This window comes from Lissotriton vulgaris, chromosome 9 (genome assembly GCF_964263255.1).
Source record: "Lissotriton vulgaris chromosome 9, aLisVul1.2, whole genome shotgun sequence".
NCBI classification, from domain to species: Eukaryota; Metazoa; Chordata; class Amphibia; order Caudata; family Salamandridae; genus Lissotriton; species Lissotriton vulgaris.
Window position 1 is genome coordinate 692,092,548 of NC_141697.1, and position 17,129 is coordinate 692,109,676.

General features: G+C 42.7%; 1 protein-coding gene and 1 long non-coding RNA gene across 3 annotated transcripts in view; one reads left to right on the forward strand and one right to left on the reverse strand.

Annotated features, from left to right (window-relative positions):
* MEIOSIN (meiosis initiator) overlaps window positions 1-17,129 on the reverse strand; it is a 2,303,138-nt gene that overhangs the window by 766,614 nt on the left and 1,519,395 nt on the right. The window lies entirely within an intron of this gene.
* The window catches only part of LOC147692115 (uncharacterized), a 72,586-nt gene continuing 67,447 nt past the window's right edge, over window positions 11,991-17,129 (forward strand). The window contains exons 1-4 of one of the 2 annotated variants that reach the window (XR_015299993.1): window positions 11,991-12,183; window positions 12,291-12,376; window positions 12,486-12,599; window positions 13,065-13,154. This is a non-coding gene — a long non-coding RNA (uncharacterized LOC147692115). Of the gene's footprint in view, window positions 12,184-12,290; window positions 12,377-12,485; window positions 12,600-13,064; window positions 13,155-17,129 lie in introns of those variants that run through there. The other variant, XR_015299992.1, reaches the window with a different exon arrangement.

A 17,129-nucleotide genomic window follows, 5' to 3' on the forward strand; every position in this document is an offset into this window, starting at 1 on the left:
TGAGTTCACTCCACAAGTGAGGTATAATTTTTATAGTGTGGTAGGACATTTGTGGATTGCCACCGATTACAGACATTCTCTCCCTGAAATGTGAGGGAAATGAGTGTTTGTAGCCAAAGTTTGAGGCTTGGTATGACTTCTGGGTGATTAAAATGTGTTAGATCCATGCTAGTCAGACCACCCTGGGCTCCTACAGATGTCTAGTTATCAGAAATGTCATGGTTTTGTAGGACTCCCTCGGCGCAGGCTGAGCTAGGGGCTAAATTCCACAGCTACCCACATTGTTAAAAAAAGCTTTTATTTTGCTAGGTCAAATGTGAAGTCTCCAATTGTGTTTTGGGGTGTTCTGTGTCAAGGTTGCTAGGCCAAGCCACACAAGTAGGGTACAGTTTTTATCGAACAACAAAGAATAGTAAAACATTATTTTTACCAATTGGATTTTTCTGCATTTTTGACTTCCAAATTTAAGAAACTGTGCAAGAAACATGACATTTTGCAAAATTAACTCTGAATCACATGACAGCATGGATACTTCCAAATTCAGAGATGTACAAATAGCCATTATTCCAAATCTCAGCATCTTGTACACATTTCAGAAATAGATATGCTTGCTTCATACACATTTTTTAGGTCTCGTCCTATTCCATTCCGCAAGGAATGAATAGGACAAGACTAATGGGGCTAAACTAAGAGCTACACTTAGCTCTGAAAAATGCGGATTTCCAGAAGTGCATGTGGTCTCGTGAACGCGCTTCTATCCGCCTGCCTCGCATCACCACATGAAAGCCATTTGTTGCTTGTTCACACTTCTTTCACGGCCGCGAGGCCGTGCGTGCTTCAAAGGGATCCGCCAAAGGCATCCGCTCCCCCACCCACTGCTTCACACTTCACGACCGCCAGGCTGTGTCTCGCATTTCTCCTCCCCCTCCCTTTGCCTCGCTCGCTCGCTCCCTTCCCTAATAGGACCTTCTACCCTACATTGTGTGCAGGTGCTGGTCAGAGTCCAGCGTGGCTATACACGAACGCTGTCCATGGTTTAACCCTGCCAACCAATATATTAATAAACAGAGTACGCATTCTGTTACTGCACAAGCAGCCACCATAAGCCTAGCCGCAGTGCTGCCATGATCACCTTTTACCACAGCATTTCCCAATATTGTAGCGCACTACCATATTTTAACAGGCTTTGTGCTTTTATTTTTTCCGTTAACCAATAATGTCCCCCGACATACTTTTATCGGGCCACACACATGCTTCCAGCACTTACCACTGCTCAAGCAGTCATCTTCTAGCTAATAGCACTGCTACAATAATAATCTTATCGGAGCATTACCTTACGAGGTTGCGTACTACCTGTAGCTAATACACTTCTGGGCCTTTGTTTTTGTTCTTAAAAAATAATTTAGCCCAGCATACTATTTACACCCCAGAAACATGCCCTAAAGCAGTCTTTGTACTATCTCATACGTTAATTTGTAGCACCTTAGCACATGACTTCCATTTACCCTTTGTTCGCTCCCCCTTCCCCACATTCGGTCTCTCCACCGTCCATTTTGTGTCGGTGCTAGTCAGAGTCCAACATTGCTATGAACAGACGCTAGTTTGAAAACAGCCATCTGACATGTGCTTCCACTTTTATTTTAATGTGTATGATCTCATTTGGGACTCTTACTCCTCCCACCCCAACTCAGTGTATCCCCGCGTTGTGACGCTTACTGTGTGACAAGGGTTAGCCCATTCTCTTCCTGTGCCATCGAACTCTGGTGTGTGACTGTGACTCTCCAGTGAGCCTCTTCAACCCGTCGTCCCAGTCAGCTCTGTCAAAATGCTGTTTGTTGAGATGCTAGGCTAGTCCCCAGCACCCCTCCGCCCCAGTCAGCTGTGCCGCAGACAGGCCTGGCAACACACCCCTCATATCCGCCACAGATTCTGTGAGGTGTTTGATCCTGGGCAAGCCGCCTCCAACTCCTCGTGTCCCAGTCAGCTCTGTCAAAACGCTGTTTGTTGAGACGCTAGGCTAGTCCCCAGCACCCTTCCGCCCCAGTCAGCTCTGCCCGGGGCCTGCGCTTGTAATACCATGGTACGCCCACAAGCTCCTATCTCCCAAGCCCCAATCAGCTCTGCCACAGATTCTGTATCGCGAGTGACATTGGGCGAGCCCCTTCAGCCCCTGCTCCCCAGACCTTGTTTGTTACAGTACAGTAGACCTGCAACCCTCTGCATCCCTCCACGCCCCAGTCAGCTGTACCACAGAGACCGTGAGTGACCTGCCACCCCACCCTCATGCGGCGCCTGTCATCCTCCTCCTTTTTCACTCCTGGCAAAGAAAACCCCTCAGTAGAATTAATGGGGTCACCCCAGGGCCAGCTTTAGGTCTGTGCGACCGGGGCAGCTGCAATTGGTGTTAAGCCTAGGAGGGAGCTGTGATCAGAAATAACGTATGGGTTTAAAGATACCTGCTGCAGAGTTCCTTGTGTGTCCATCAGTTTTCAGGTATGATAAAAATGTCACGTTAACTCTGGTGATTAAGAGGCATCAGTTTTGCCCAGCAACAGTATAGACTCATAATAAATTAGTGCAGAGCGTTAATATGCTTGCTGCAAACCATGCAGTTCACAGAATTGTAATCTATTTAGATTGCTCAGTGGGTTACTGCTTTTGTCACAGAGATCCCTTTGTTACTTGCAGTTACAATGCTAATATAGTACATTGAGCTATGAACTGTTATCAAACCACTACATACAAACTGTGTGGTTGAAGTTAGAACATTATGTAATTTTCCCCAGTGCTTCCTTATCCTACTGTGGTTAAAAAGGGTTTGTTTGGGTACAAATACATTATTATTAGTATAGTCAATCCCAATCACTGTGGTACATTTCAAATTCTTAGTTTGTACTTCTGTAGACCAGACACAAGGGGCGTAATACAGTCCCCTACAGTGCATTGGGGCCCCTAGCCCTTCAAATGGCCCTCACTTGTTACAATTATAGACTGTCCCATTACCACCTAAGCTCAGAGCCCTGCCGCATCAGCAGACACCCCGCAGGCGCTTGCGTCATCAGCCCCTCCAACCCCTTAAATGTATCACTCTCTGTCCACAGTCCCTGGCTTCGCAACGCTAGTTAAAGGAAGTTGCTGCTATGATGCAGGGACATGTCCAAATCTTTATCTGCCTCTGCAAGCACCACTCCGTAGAGTGCCTTGAGGGCCAGCCTTGCATGATAGGGCGCTACAAACTCCAGCTTCTTTTTTACAATTATAGACTGTCCCGTTACCAACTAAGCTCAGAGCCCGACTGCCCCATACACCCAGCAGCCGCTTGCGTCATCAGCCCCCCACCCTCTTAAATGTATCACTCTGCCCACAGTCCCTGGCTTCGCAACGCTAATTAATTAAAGGAAGCAGCTGCTATGATGCAAGGACATGTCCAAATCTTTATCTGCCTCTGCAAGCACTGCTCCGTAGAGTGCCTTGAGGGCCGGCCTTGCATGATAGGGCGCTACAAACTCCGGCTTTTTTACAATTATAGACTGTCCCATTACCACCTAAGCTCAGAGCCCTGCCGCATCACTCTGCACCACCACAGCATCCCTCAGGGCACCACAGCATCACTCAGGGCCTCCACTGCATCACTCAGCGCCACCATAGCATCACTCGGGCCACCACAGCATCACTCGGGCCACCACAGCATCACTCACTACAGCGCAACCACAGCTTCACTCACCGCCACCACAGCTTCACTCACCGCCACCACAGCATCACTCTGCACCACCACAGCATCACTCTGCACCACCACAGCATCACTCTGCACCACCACACCATCACTCCCCACCACCACAGCTTCACTCACCGCCACCACAGCATCACTCACCGCCACCACAGCATCACTCACCGCCACCACAGCATCACTCACCGCCACCATAGCATCACTCTGCACCACCACAGCATCACTCTGCACCACAACAGCATCACTCTTCCCCAACACAGCATCACTCTGCACCACCACAGCATCACTCTGCACCACCACTCAGTACCACAACAATATCACTCGCCACAAACAATGCAACACTCACCACCACCACAGCTTCACTCAGCGCAACCACAGCATCACTAAGCACCACTCAACGCCACACCACCACTCAACGCCACAGAACCACTCAACACCACAGCACCACCAAATGCCACAGCACCACTCAGCACACAGCATCCCTAAACGCCATAGCATCAATCAACGTCACAGCATTATTCAACGCCACAGCATCACTCAATGCCACAGCATCACTCAATACCACAGCATCACTCAGCACCATTCAACGCCACAGCACCACTAAATGCTACATCATTACCCAGCACCACTGAATGCCACAGCATCAACCAGTACCACTGAATGCCACAGCATCACTCAGAACCACTGAATGCCACAGCATCACTCAGCACTACTGAAAACCACAGAATCACTCAGCGCCACAGCATCACTCAGCACCACTGAATGCCACAGCATCATTCAGCACCACTGAAGGCCACAGCATCACTCAGCACCACTGAAGGTCACAGCATCACTCTGTGCAACCATTCAACAACAACTGGTTCTAATATGTTTTCTCAATGTTTCAAGCTTTATTACAAATGTCACAAAAAGATGTTAATATTTCACTTCTGTTCTTGGATTTTCATCACAATAAAATACACTGAATATAATCTTCCCAAAAGTTATTTACAAAAGTTTAAGCTATTGACATCATAAAATACAATAATTTGTATTTAAGTATTAATTATAAAAAAAAATAAAAGCCATTGTTATTTGTAAAATTAATATCATCTAAGTCATGTAAATACAACACATATTGCATTACAAATGCTATAGGTGTCACGTTTGCGAAAGTTAAAACTATTGGCATCGTAAATGACAAAGCTATTTCGCTATTTTCAAAACCAACACATAAATAAAAAATCTATCATTTACAATACCAATACCTAAAACTTTCCTAATGCGAGACCTATTGCATTGCAAATGCTTGTCTTTCAGTACATTTTACTGTATGAATTGTTACATGGTCGGTACACAACAAAAAATAATTCAAACCATCAGCTCAGTTGTTGGGTTTGTGTATCATGTTTTCAGAAAAGATATACACCCTATATAATGCTGCAGCCTTAAGGGTCCATTAGATGAAACGGTTTATAGGTTTTGTAAATAGCCCATTGTGACAAAAAATAATAGATGACAATGCTGTCACCAATGGCTCATTTTTCTACTCATTTCTATTACTTTTTTTTTACTTTAAGAATTACTTCTACAGAAATGACTTCTTGCTGAGTTCAAAAGTGTGCCTACTTTTAAAAAATGTACAGCTTTCTGGGCTCACTGATGGGTTCCATGCCTGTTTCTACTACAAACCGAAAGTAGGAAGAGACTCCAAAAATTAGAAATATGGACTAACTCTTACAAAAATGCAAAAATAGAAGTTAAAACTTTTTTTTATATACCTCTGCATGTTCCTGGACAGTTGGAAGATGATGATCCTAGCACAGCAAACATTTTGTTCATGGCATTTTTAGAAAAAAAACATAAGCTGTTTTGCCCAGCACAGTTTTCCCATTCTCCCTCCAAAATATTTTTTTTAATCTATATTTTGGCTATTTCATGGTTCCCTCCAAAGGAATGCATAAACCGTGGGTACATTCGGAGAAAATAAATTGGCGTATATACTATTTCTAGTACAAAAGTTATGAAGGGTTAAGCACGAACTACCCCAAATATCCCAAAAAAAACAGGCTAGCAACAGGGAGGAAATGATTAGCAGCTAAACGGTTATTGGAGTGGCACACAAAATAATTTCATAACATTTACTTATTAAGCACCCCAAAAAACTGTCGCGTAACGTGAAACTGAAGTTTATTCAGACAATGGTCCTTCATAGATAATACCTTACCCCTAAGAGGATTCATCGCAGGTTCCCAGACTCCTCCCATTGCTGCACCTGCTGTAAGGGAGATGAGGCGGACTTCCATCATATGCTATGGTCCTGCCCCTGCCTTCGGGACTTCTGGGTGGGAGTCCGTCACTCTCTGAACGGAGTCACACAGCACCCGGGTCCGGACAACGCTTTGAACTGCCTCATAGGCATCCGCACACGCTCAGGGGTGCAGAAAGTGTGGTTAAAGTTTTTAGACTTGGCCCTTATTCTAGCAGTAAGAGCCCTCACAATGAGGTGGAAGTCCCCCAGATGTCCCGCGATATCCACTTGGCAGGCTGACATGCTTCAGCGGGGGGGGAGCAGAGGATGCAGCTCTTCGTAAAGAGGAAGAGAAAAGGCTGAGAAAGCAACCCATCTCGATGGACTGGGAGGCTATGCTGATTGAATTAGAATCACTTGATTTATCACCCCCACAGGATACCCCAACCTCATAGCACACAATGTCCCCCTGCAACTTCTTATCTGCAGGTCCCGAGACCCAGACCCACACATTATAACCCAAGGACACTACAATCCATCAAGTGTTACACCTATAGAGATCTATCTTGATTACCATGGAAGCTGGAGTAAGACTGACGAGGAGTCGGGGTTGGGCGGGCTAGGGAGGGAGGGGAACACGATTAAACAGGTTCTTCTTGTTAATTGGAAATATGAAGGCTTTATACTGTCAATTGCTATATTGGGACTCCAACCTTTTAGTACCAACGATGTCATTAGAGATCATTGTCCTTGGTTTTATATATCACATAGAGTGAAATACGCATAATCTGTATGTAACATGTATGCTGTAACTACTAAAAATACAAAAGACTGCCTCTGTAGTATAGTCATAGCATTGTACAAAGTGGCAAAGTCATCAATAAAGTCTGTTAAAAAAAATATTTACTTATTAAGATTCAATTGACATAATCTACCAATAATTTCCTAACTTTTTTTGAACTGTGAACTGGGACACAAAGCTGCAATGCATCTTGGCTTTTTAACAATCACTCGTCCTTCTGTGACTCTGAAGAAGAACTAGATGCTTATCTTGAAACGTGAATGCTGGTACGTTGCATTTGGGACATTTTGAAAGACTGCTTTGTGTACATAGCTGCCTACACCAATTCAATATCACATAATACAATTAATGGTTTGGGGCACCATTGAGAACTGTGCAGTTCTCTTTGTGCGAAGGTTCATTAGTTGATTCTTTCATGGAAAAAGTAAACCTCAAATTGTGAACTTTCATTTTCCTACAGACAATGGGATTTGAGGAGCAGGCAGTATCGGAGCTCTACCAAAAGCCTTAGAATACTTACAATGTTTGCCTATGTGGTCATTTTTAAGACCTTAAGGCATCAGAATCTGCAGGGATTCGGTGATTTTGAGTTACTGCTTTGAGAAGAAGTGTGACTAGAGGTTAGGATTGACAGCGCGAGGTCAGATTACACTCATGGCGCACATAATCTGGGGTTTCTTTTCATACATATATGCAACACACAATGTAAAAAGAGATTCCACTTCTCCAGCCTAAATTTAGAAATGCGATGAGCAAGTGGAAATGGAGATAAAATATGTGGCTAATATTATTTAAAAACAATAGAGATCACACCACTGAAAATGGAATTGCCCATACAGCCCATGATAGAAAAGGAATGTTCGAAATCCGCATGGCATAGTCTCACCTATGTGGGGGACCCCTGAGCACTTTTTTCCTGACTCACTTTGTGTAGTATCTTTGCCTTACTTTGGAAAGGCCAGGAGGTACATGTGACAATCATGTCAACTTTTTCGAACTTAAAACATGCTATATTGTCAATTTCATAAAATACTTTAAGAGAGGAAAAAAAAACTACATACAGTTTTAAAAGTCACTACATATAAGCAAAAGCAACATTATAAAAATATCCTTAAACCTTTTTATTCTCTTTTAAAGTGATATACAGGGAAGGATAGGGCAATGTAACCATATAGACTATAGCAATCAAAGAAAGACAACAGAGCATTGCAACTTCACAAACACCTTCACCTCTAGTGCCCCATCATGCCTTGTGAGTGGAAGATGACTTAGTTAATTTGACTTAGTAACACAATAGTAATAAACCAACTTTATCTCTTCCATCGGGGAGGAGAGAGCGTTGCTTATAATTTCAAAGGAGATTCCTCTGCAAGAGAACTAATTACAGTTAAGAAACACTTTTTTTCCTTAAGGAGTTCACCATTGATAATCATAGAAACAGAATATAATTGCTAGCGCTTCCTCTAAGCTACAATGGGAGAGAGATACACAAGGTACAAATCTTAACCTCATGCGCGCTAGCGGAATTCCGCTCGCACGCTGAGGTTTTTAAAAACGCACTTTACGTGACGTGCTGGGCTCGTCATCAGCGTGCGAGGAGGCTACGCCATGACGAGCCCAGCTCGTCATCAGCTTGGAAGGGGTTAAACAAATAGATTTCTTAAAGTGGTTTCCCTACTTGAGCATTTGCTCTAGAATCTGAATCAAGACAATAGTGTCTTGTAAATGTGTGAACAGATCTCTAAGGTGCAGTTTCTCAGTAATGCTGCAGTTGCCACTTTACGTCTGGTTGAAAGGGCTTCTGGTTTTCCAGGTAAGTTTACGTCACCTTTTTGGTAACACAGGATTATGGGAGAGTCTTGTTTTGATGTGGCAACTCCTGTTTGTAACAAGGCATGCTTTACATACAATTGTTTGAACTTTCTCAAGTCCTTAGTCTTAGGTTGATAAACTTTTGACACCCTCCTCACATCAAGGATATGGAGAGACCTCTTTGTGGGAACACTTTTGGGTGTACCATATCCAAAACTGCTTTCAGATAATGAGGGGACTGTACTGGGGCAGAGTTGGATTTTTCGTGATTCACTTGCAATTCCAGCTGGTTCAGGTTGATGACAGCAATCTGAAATATTTGTGTTGAGTTTAAGATTAAGATTTGATTAGCTAATAGTTTAGATAAGGCAAGATGAAAATTTCCATTTCTTGAGGTGAGCTGCAACAACCGCCATGCATTTTCAAAAGGTCCGGGCAGCTAACTTCAGACCGATAGGAAGGACTCTATTGGTAAGGTTGTTTCTGATTAGAATTTCGAAAACTTGCAATGTGTTTTAGAGATTTGAAAATAGGCACTGTGCAGACCTATGCCAATAGCCATAGCCAATCCCCCTGATGGAGTTGAAGGTAGATATGATGCAGAGCCACCAATCTGAATTTTGCTTGTGTACCCACTCATTTGCTTACTTCATGTCTAGAATGGGTCTGAACTAACTTATTGGTCCTTTCTACTTCATGAGGAAGTGTGAGGAGTAAATTCCTATTCCTGACTGATGTGTTAGGACCTTTTCCATCACTTGTTTTTGCAACAGGATGTAAACTTTGTGCTGTGGGTAGGAAAGAGAAAGACGTTTTTGGTGAAATTGCTGGAGGAGGTTGCTTGAACCTGAGACAGTATCAATTTTGCAAAATAATCAGAACCCATTTGTTGCTGGTTATGTTTTCTACTCTTCTAGGTAAGATGTAATGCTTCACCCTACTGGAGTGGAAGCGAAAGAGGGGGAAGAGAGATCTCACTGCTTCCCACCTGTGTTGGGTTTGTGGCTGGAGCATATTGCTATTGATCCCCTCTGCCTCTTTATTGATGTCTCTGATGTTGATCCCTCTGTTGTTGTTGCCCTGAAGTTCAATGAGGTTCAATCAGATTGTCTCCTCTTCTCTGATTAGACTACCACAGTGTCTTGCTTTGTTTTCATGTGAGGTATCTTGTCATCAGCATCAGATTCAATGCCCTGTGCTGTGCTTCCAGCTTCAGTCCTGAGAGTCTGATCCAAGAAGAGCAACACAAAGGCAAACCGTGGCAGTATCCATGAGCTGCTAGGATGGACGTATCCGCTGTAGGACTGATGAAATGACTGAATACCATCATGCCTTCACTGAGGATTTCTTGGAAATATTCAAGGCTGTCTCTAGGCAGGTCCTATATGAACTGTTGTAGTGAGTCCCAGAGTGACCTGCTATCCCTCCTCATGGAGGCTGTAGCATGACATTTTCCAAGCAGCTGAAACAATCACAGATTCAAGTTGGGGATCAGCTCAGAGGAATAACAAATCCTGGTCAGGTGACCTGTATTAATTTTGTAGGTGACTAGGGGCTGTCTTGACTGAGGCTAGAGTCGGGAATAAATCCATGGCTGATTCAATAATGCCTGGAACCAGCGAAAATAAAAGCCTTGCGATGGACTGTTTGTGCAATGTCTGAAATATTACAGATGTGGAGGCAGTGGTTGCTGGTAGAGGAATACTTAATTTGTTGACACCACTTATGAAAAGTGCCCATGTTGTCTTCAGGAGATAGCCTCACTAGAGGAGAGTCCAGCAGTGTAGGTATATAGTGTCCAGAGGATGTGGTAGTGTAGTAGGATCTTGATGACCAAGACCAGCATGTGGAATCCTGTCTCATTCTTGAACAGGACACTGAGTGACCTTAAATGGTAGTAAAGACAGTGAGATCATGACTTCACTTTTGGCACATGGTGAGGTCTGGTATGTTGGGACCAAGACATGAAGCATCTTGGTGAAAGTGCATTTTATGCAGGGGATTGCGGAGGTCTAAGATGCATGGCTGGCAGAATTATTGCAAGAATTACTGGTGGATGGTCTTCGGTTGTTGATTGTGGCATTGCAGAATTTGGAGACGGAGAATCTGGCATGATGACTGGAGAAGCTGGTCTAGAAGGAGAGTAGGCTCTAGAGTACTCAGAAACCGATTCTGTGGGGAGTCTGTGTGCTTTCATTCTTAAAGCCACTCCGCTATTGTCTTCTTCACAGCAGAAGGTTTCTTCAATGTCAAACTTTGTCTTGACATCGACTGATGTCCTGACATTGGTGAACCTTTTAACATTGATTGTTTCATCATCCTTGAAGTTGTGTCTTCGACAAAAAAGCAGCCCTCAACAGTGAGCAAGTAGGTGCTGTACTTCAACTCGATATTGATATCCTCGACGTTGAACGGGGATGTTGTCTTTCACATTGACTTCTATTCTTGGATTCCCCCCTGCAGAAGTTCTTAAAGGGTGAGCTTGGGGCATTGTTAGAGGGAGTAGCCTCTCCTCGTCCCTCAGATGCATCTCCAGCAAGGGAATATTGCTGTTCTCTGCAGCTTAGGTGAATCTCCTCATGCTCTTTCAAGTTGCACCTGGAGAGGGAGCTACAGTGTCAACATCTTCTGGGATCATACTAACAGGAGAAGGGTTTTTAGATCTCAGAGCAGCACCTGGCCGCTCAGCCAAAAGTGGACGCAAAAAGTATTAAACAACAGTAGTAGTGTGGTGCAACTGGGTGAGCGGAAAAGACCCTATAACCACTTAAATGTGTGTCAGAGAACTACTGACACACAAAACATGTATTAACAAGAATACCCTATGCACACAGCACAGAAATTTCATATAGTTGTATCTATGAAGGCACACATATATAGAAACAAACAGGGATTTGCGGCAAGGTATCGCTAAAGTTCAGTTCTTTAATTGTTTCAAAACAAGCCAGCCGACACGTGCTTCATCGCGTTTGGAAAAGTATTTCCGCGACTCCTCAAGGCTGAGAAGGATACAAAGAATAACAATAGAACATCTGACATGATGTTACAAGATTACTTGTGGAGCGGATAACTCCTAGTAAGTGTGCCGTCTGAAAGTAAAAAACAACACAGATGTATTAGTCCCATTCCAGTAGACTTTCAGTGGAAAAAGTCCCTGTCACTATAAAATTTGGAATTGAGAAAACGATCCAGAATCAGGGGTTGGGACTTGCTTATGAATCGTGTAGAACTTTCCGATATATCCTCTCCCAGGTCGCCGTGTTCCAAATGTGGACACGTGACCCGGAAGCAGAAAATAATTTAAACCCATTCCGAGATCCGAAAGGCCGTCCCTGTTCAGAAAACTAGCACGTCAACCTCTGTTTACAGAGCGCGTGTTTGCCAAACATGGGATCCGAAAGACTACCCTTCCTGTCTATGGTCCCCAAGGTGCCGACATGTAGCCATAAATATTAAACATTGCGTAGCATGTGGAAATGGACCATGTGGAAGTATTGAAGAAAGAAAAATAGCGAAGTAGTAGGATAAGAGGAAATAGCAGTAAAGGTGTGTGCATGCACAAGTCTTCCGAGTGCGAAAAAGAGCCGACCAGTGAAAACGTGACGCGAGAAGGTTTGCAACTGGCATAAAGACATTACATATGCCGGTGTTCGGTTATTGGTTTAGAATATCCGGTGACGTTTCAAGACTAATACACCAGTGTAGTTTTTTTCTTTCAGGCGGCACACTTACTAGGAGTTATCCGCTCCACAAGTACACTGAAACCACCTTTCCGGGCTTACAAGCCCTTTGAAAACGCCTTCAGGTAATTTTTGATTAACTTTACGTACAATTATTTGTTCTTTTTGAAACTGTGGTGATTGCACAGATATTGGTGTCCCCATGAAATACAAGATCAACATTTGTTTTTACAGCGTAAACCTCTCCACTACGATTACTCTTGAAACTTAATACCGTGGCAGGATCCTTAAAAGTCCAGTGACGTTCTATTTGACCTGACAATACACCAAGGATTACAATTCTTTTGGGTAACGTCTCTTTTAATCACTTACATCCGACCACACGAACGTTCGAATCCTCCATGCATTACATTGATAAACCGAACTTGACGTTTCTCACTTTTCTCTTTCCCCACAATACCAGCACTAATATGTAAATGTAAACGTAAATGTAAATGTATTTGAGCTTGTAAAGAGCACTGTTACCCGTAGGTTTCCTGGCGCTGTATAACGCTCCAATAGACACTGCATGAACCTCTGACTGTGTCTTCTCTTCTCATGCGTCTATTACATTACACTTGTGTAATTTCATAATGGAACCGAGTTCCTACTACTTTTTTCACCAACTGTATATATTCCTAGGTGTCGCACACGGCGTACGTTTCACTTTGCGATCCTTAAATTCTGGTTTTTCACATGAGTGGGTGCATTGTACCCAATAATATTGTAAGATCATGTCAGATGTTCTATTGTTATTCTTCGTATCCTTCCCAGCCCTGAGGAGTCGTGGAAATACTTTTCCAAACACGATGAAACACGTGTCGGCTGGCTGGTTTTGAAACAATTAAAGAACTGAACTTTAGCGATACCACGCAGGAAATCCCTGTTTGTTTCTGTTGGCTTTGTTCATCTGTATATGTTTTTCTTCATAGACACAACTATATGCAATTTCTGTGCTGTGTGCATAGGGTATTCCTGTTAATACATCTTCTGGGATCATGACTATCTGGTAAACATAGAATACAGATCCTATGCAGGTTTTTTTTTATTTTTCTTCCACAATCCGTGCACTTGGGAAAAAGGATGGCATTTTGCAAAAAATTGAAAATATTTCCTGTCAGTAAATTATCTCATATACTCTCCGCCCTAAAGGACGTCAAGTGAGTCACTTTTAAAATGGTTTTGAAGTGAATTAAAGAAGAAAAAAAGCCAAACTCTATGCTCCAGGATCCTCTCAGCAGGGGCCAGAAAAAATAACCGTGTCAACTGGCATCTAGAGGGCATGATGAGATACTGGAGAAAAAGGTGCCCTTAGAGGCACTGTGTTCAACTAGAGATCCAAGTGCACTTAAAGGCACAGTGTTTTATTTTTTTCTTAAATTGCTGCAGCCTAGAGACATTGCCTTTCCTTCATTCGCTTTAAAAGATAATGAAAAGGGCCTTTGAAGGATGATTTTAAAATGTCACTTTTGCTTATATTTAGTAACTTTTAAAGGCTGGAAGTATTAGTATTGTCTTGCATCTTTTAAAGTAAATTATTGAAATTTGCAATACACCCTGTTGTAAGGCTGCAAAAGGTTAAATTTGTGTCCCATGTAGCTCCCGGCCTTTACGAAGTAGGGCAAATATACTACACAAAAGTGGCTTTGAAAAAAGTAGTTGGGGTCCCCGTAAATGGACGTAACTATTTACTGCTAATGACATTGTAAATATAACTTTATTTAGATATAAAATATCCATAAAAGTACAGGGCAGTAGATATCAACAACAGTACAAATTGTTAAAAATAGCAAAACGTAAAAACAGTGGGTACATAAAAACTTCCAAATTCCATTAACGGACTTCAGTGATATATATGTGTTTAAAATAGGCAAAATATACACAGCAACTGTAACAACAAAGGCATTTGGGCAAAAAAGAAGTTTGAGGACTTAACAATTAGCAGTATTATGATGATGGATACAATCAAGTAGTCCACTACTAGCAGCAGATTGAAGGAGAATGCAGTCAAGTATAACCAATTTTGGCAGCATTTTGTAAAGTGCGGTTTAATATATACTATATGCCATTGAAATAAAAAAGTTAACCAGCACTACCGGTTATTTTGAAAAAATTGCGGTATGCGTAGCGTATGAGAGTTGTGAGGCCTATGTTTAAAATTGTATTCTCTGGATTCAGAGCTGCAATTACTGCCTGCCTGCCTGTCCGGGTCCCCAGCCTATTCCACTCGACTTTCAGTTTTCGTCTGCCCTGTGGCGCAATTGCAGGACAGAGACAGACCACATGCTCTAAAGTCTCAGCCGCCTTACCACACCTCCTGCACATTACATCCTCTGACGTACGACGCCAGTGAGGTAAATCCTTTAAAAATTGCCAGTCACCCAATCTAAGAGCCAAGAAGTTAAGCTTTAAATACAAGGGATAAGTGCAAGACAGACAGGGGAGGGGAGTGCCCAGCCCATAGGAATTTATTATTGCCCAGGCATGTTTGCGTTTAGCAAAATGAGCTTTGTCAGCAATTCTGGACCTCAGTCGAGTGCGTTTCTTAATGCAGATTTTAAAAACAGCCTTTCTAGGGTTGAGATCCCATAATTCGCCCACAGATAATTAGTTAACTGCTGTAGCAGGGATTCCGTTCTCTTACAGAACTGTGCATAGAGATCAGGAACCTCAGTGAATTAGGGTGACCCAAAACTCACCTCAGTATCCAAAATCCCCTTACCGAGCTAGCTACAGTGTCTCATTGGTCATAACAAACTCCCAATGACTTAGACAAACCAGAACATGAACTTAGGTTACCTCAGGTATCGTGGAACACGTGAACACTCTTTCGCTCTATAATCATTACAAACCAGTATCTTATATAATACAAGAAGACATATTATAAGAATCAGAGTTATCAGCATAGTTACTAGTCCATAATAAGCAAACGGTGATAGCATATTATAGTGCAAAAATCAATAGAAATTTACAACACCTATTTCTCGCACTCCCTATTTAGCATACTATATTATATCTAAGAAGGTCTCATTTGGGTTTTAGCAGGGCGGGCCCATACCTCTAAATGTCAGGAGGAGAGGATCACATCATCTGCTACCAGCTCTCTGCATGCGAAGCATCATCAAGTGTGTTTTTGCATTCTCAGTAACTCTATTAAACCCGCTTAGAGCCCAATGTTGGCAGCAACTGTATTTATGTTATGTCTAATGTGGTGCGAGGATCAGGCCTCCCAGCAACCTTGTATTAGGTTATTCTTAGAGGGTTCAGCACTCAGTGTGCAGACAGTGTACCAAGCACGAGTGATATCAGAGCAATAACATATTATTCTCAAATAAATCACATCTTTCGTCTAGGTTGAAAGCTACAATAACAATTATGTGTCGTGTGCAAACTGAAGCCGAAGGAAAATATGTTGTTTAAACACTTAATAAACTCATGCTAACTTAACACAGTATATAGAAAAGCAGTAACTACATGACACTGCATCCTTGAAAAAACAGCCATACGACCCCCTCTGGGTTTTTCTGAGAAATGTCTGACCAAAGTAGTGACTCCAGAGTACCTGGCTCTGCTTGTCTTCGTTTTTGGCACAGATTCGAATAAGAGCCAGTATTCAAAAATTCATGGTTTAATAAACCCAGTTCTAATCTAATCTGTGCTGCAGAAGCAGATTTAAGCATGTGGAGGAATTTTTTGTAGATTTTGGTCACATGTTGGTTTAGGTTAGCATTTAGTTTTCCCCTGAATATTTCAATGCCGTACGACAAAGTTGGCCCGATTTTTGCTCTCATGACTTCCAGTAGGGGTGATAAGATAGGTCCGGACAGTTTTTTTGAAACATTAGAAAAAGTCACCTGAAGGTTCATGGTTTTTAGTGATATTTCATTGCGTTGTTTAGCAAAGGAACCCCTGGAGTCAAAATTGACCCCTAAGTATTTGTATGTTTTTCCAATTGTGAGGTTCATCTTAATATATAACCATCCACCTCTCAGGTAGCATTTTCTTCCGAAGATTACCACTTGGGTTTTCTTTAGGTTTACCTCTAAGGAATTAATAGTGGTGCAGCTGTGCAATTTGTTAAGTAGCCTTTGCCTTTGCCTACCCAAGTGAGACTAAAAAGAACCAGGTCATCTGCGTACAGGAGATTACTAATTGATTCACCACCGATCTTGGGTGGGTGGCTGCTTATTTCCTCTAGGGTGGCTGGTAAATCTGCTATAAACAAGTTAAAAAGTAAAGGGGCCAGCACACATCTCTGTTTGACGCCTCTGGTTGTCATGATTTTATGAGAGAGATGTGTGCCAGACCCCAACTTTACTTGTATCCATGTGCCTAAATGTAATTGTATTATGGCGTCCAGAAGTTTGGCGGGAATCCCCTATTTCTTTAACTTTACCCATAAAGCAGCCCAGGGGACTCGGTCAAAGGCGGCTTTGAAATCTACAAAGCAGCTTAAAACAGCCCTAAATGTAATAAGTGATTTCTCGATGATTATAGACAGTGTCAATAAGTTAGTGGTGGTCCCCGAATTTGTAGTGAAGCCTGTCTGGTTCTTTGGAATCAGGTTATTCAGCTCTGCCTAAGTTCTCAGTTCCGCCAGAAGAATTCCATGCATAGTGTTTAGCCTCAATGTCTAAGAGAGCGATTAATCTGTACTTGTTTGGAGTGGCGTGCAACCCTGTCTTGTAGATAGGATGGATTATCGCGCCCTGCCAAGAGTCCGGTATGATTGAGTTACTTAGTGCACAGTTAAAAATACTGGTTAGGTATCCCTACCAAAGATTTATATTTGTTTTAAATAGGATTTGTGGTAGGCCATTTGGGCCGGGTGCTCCATCA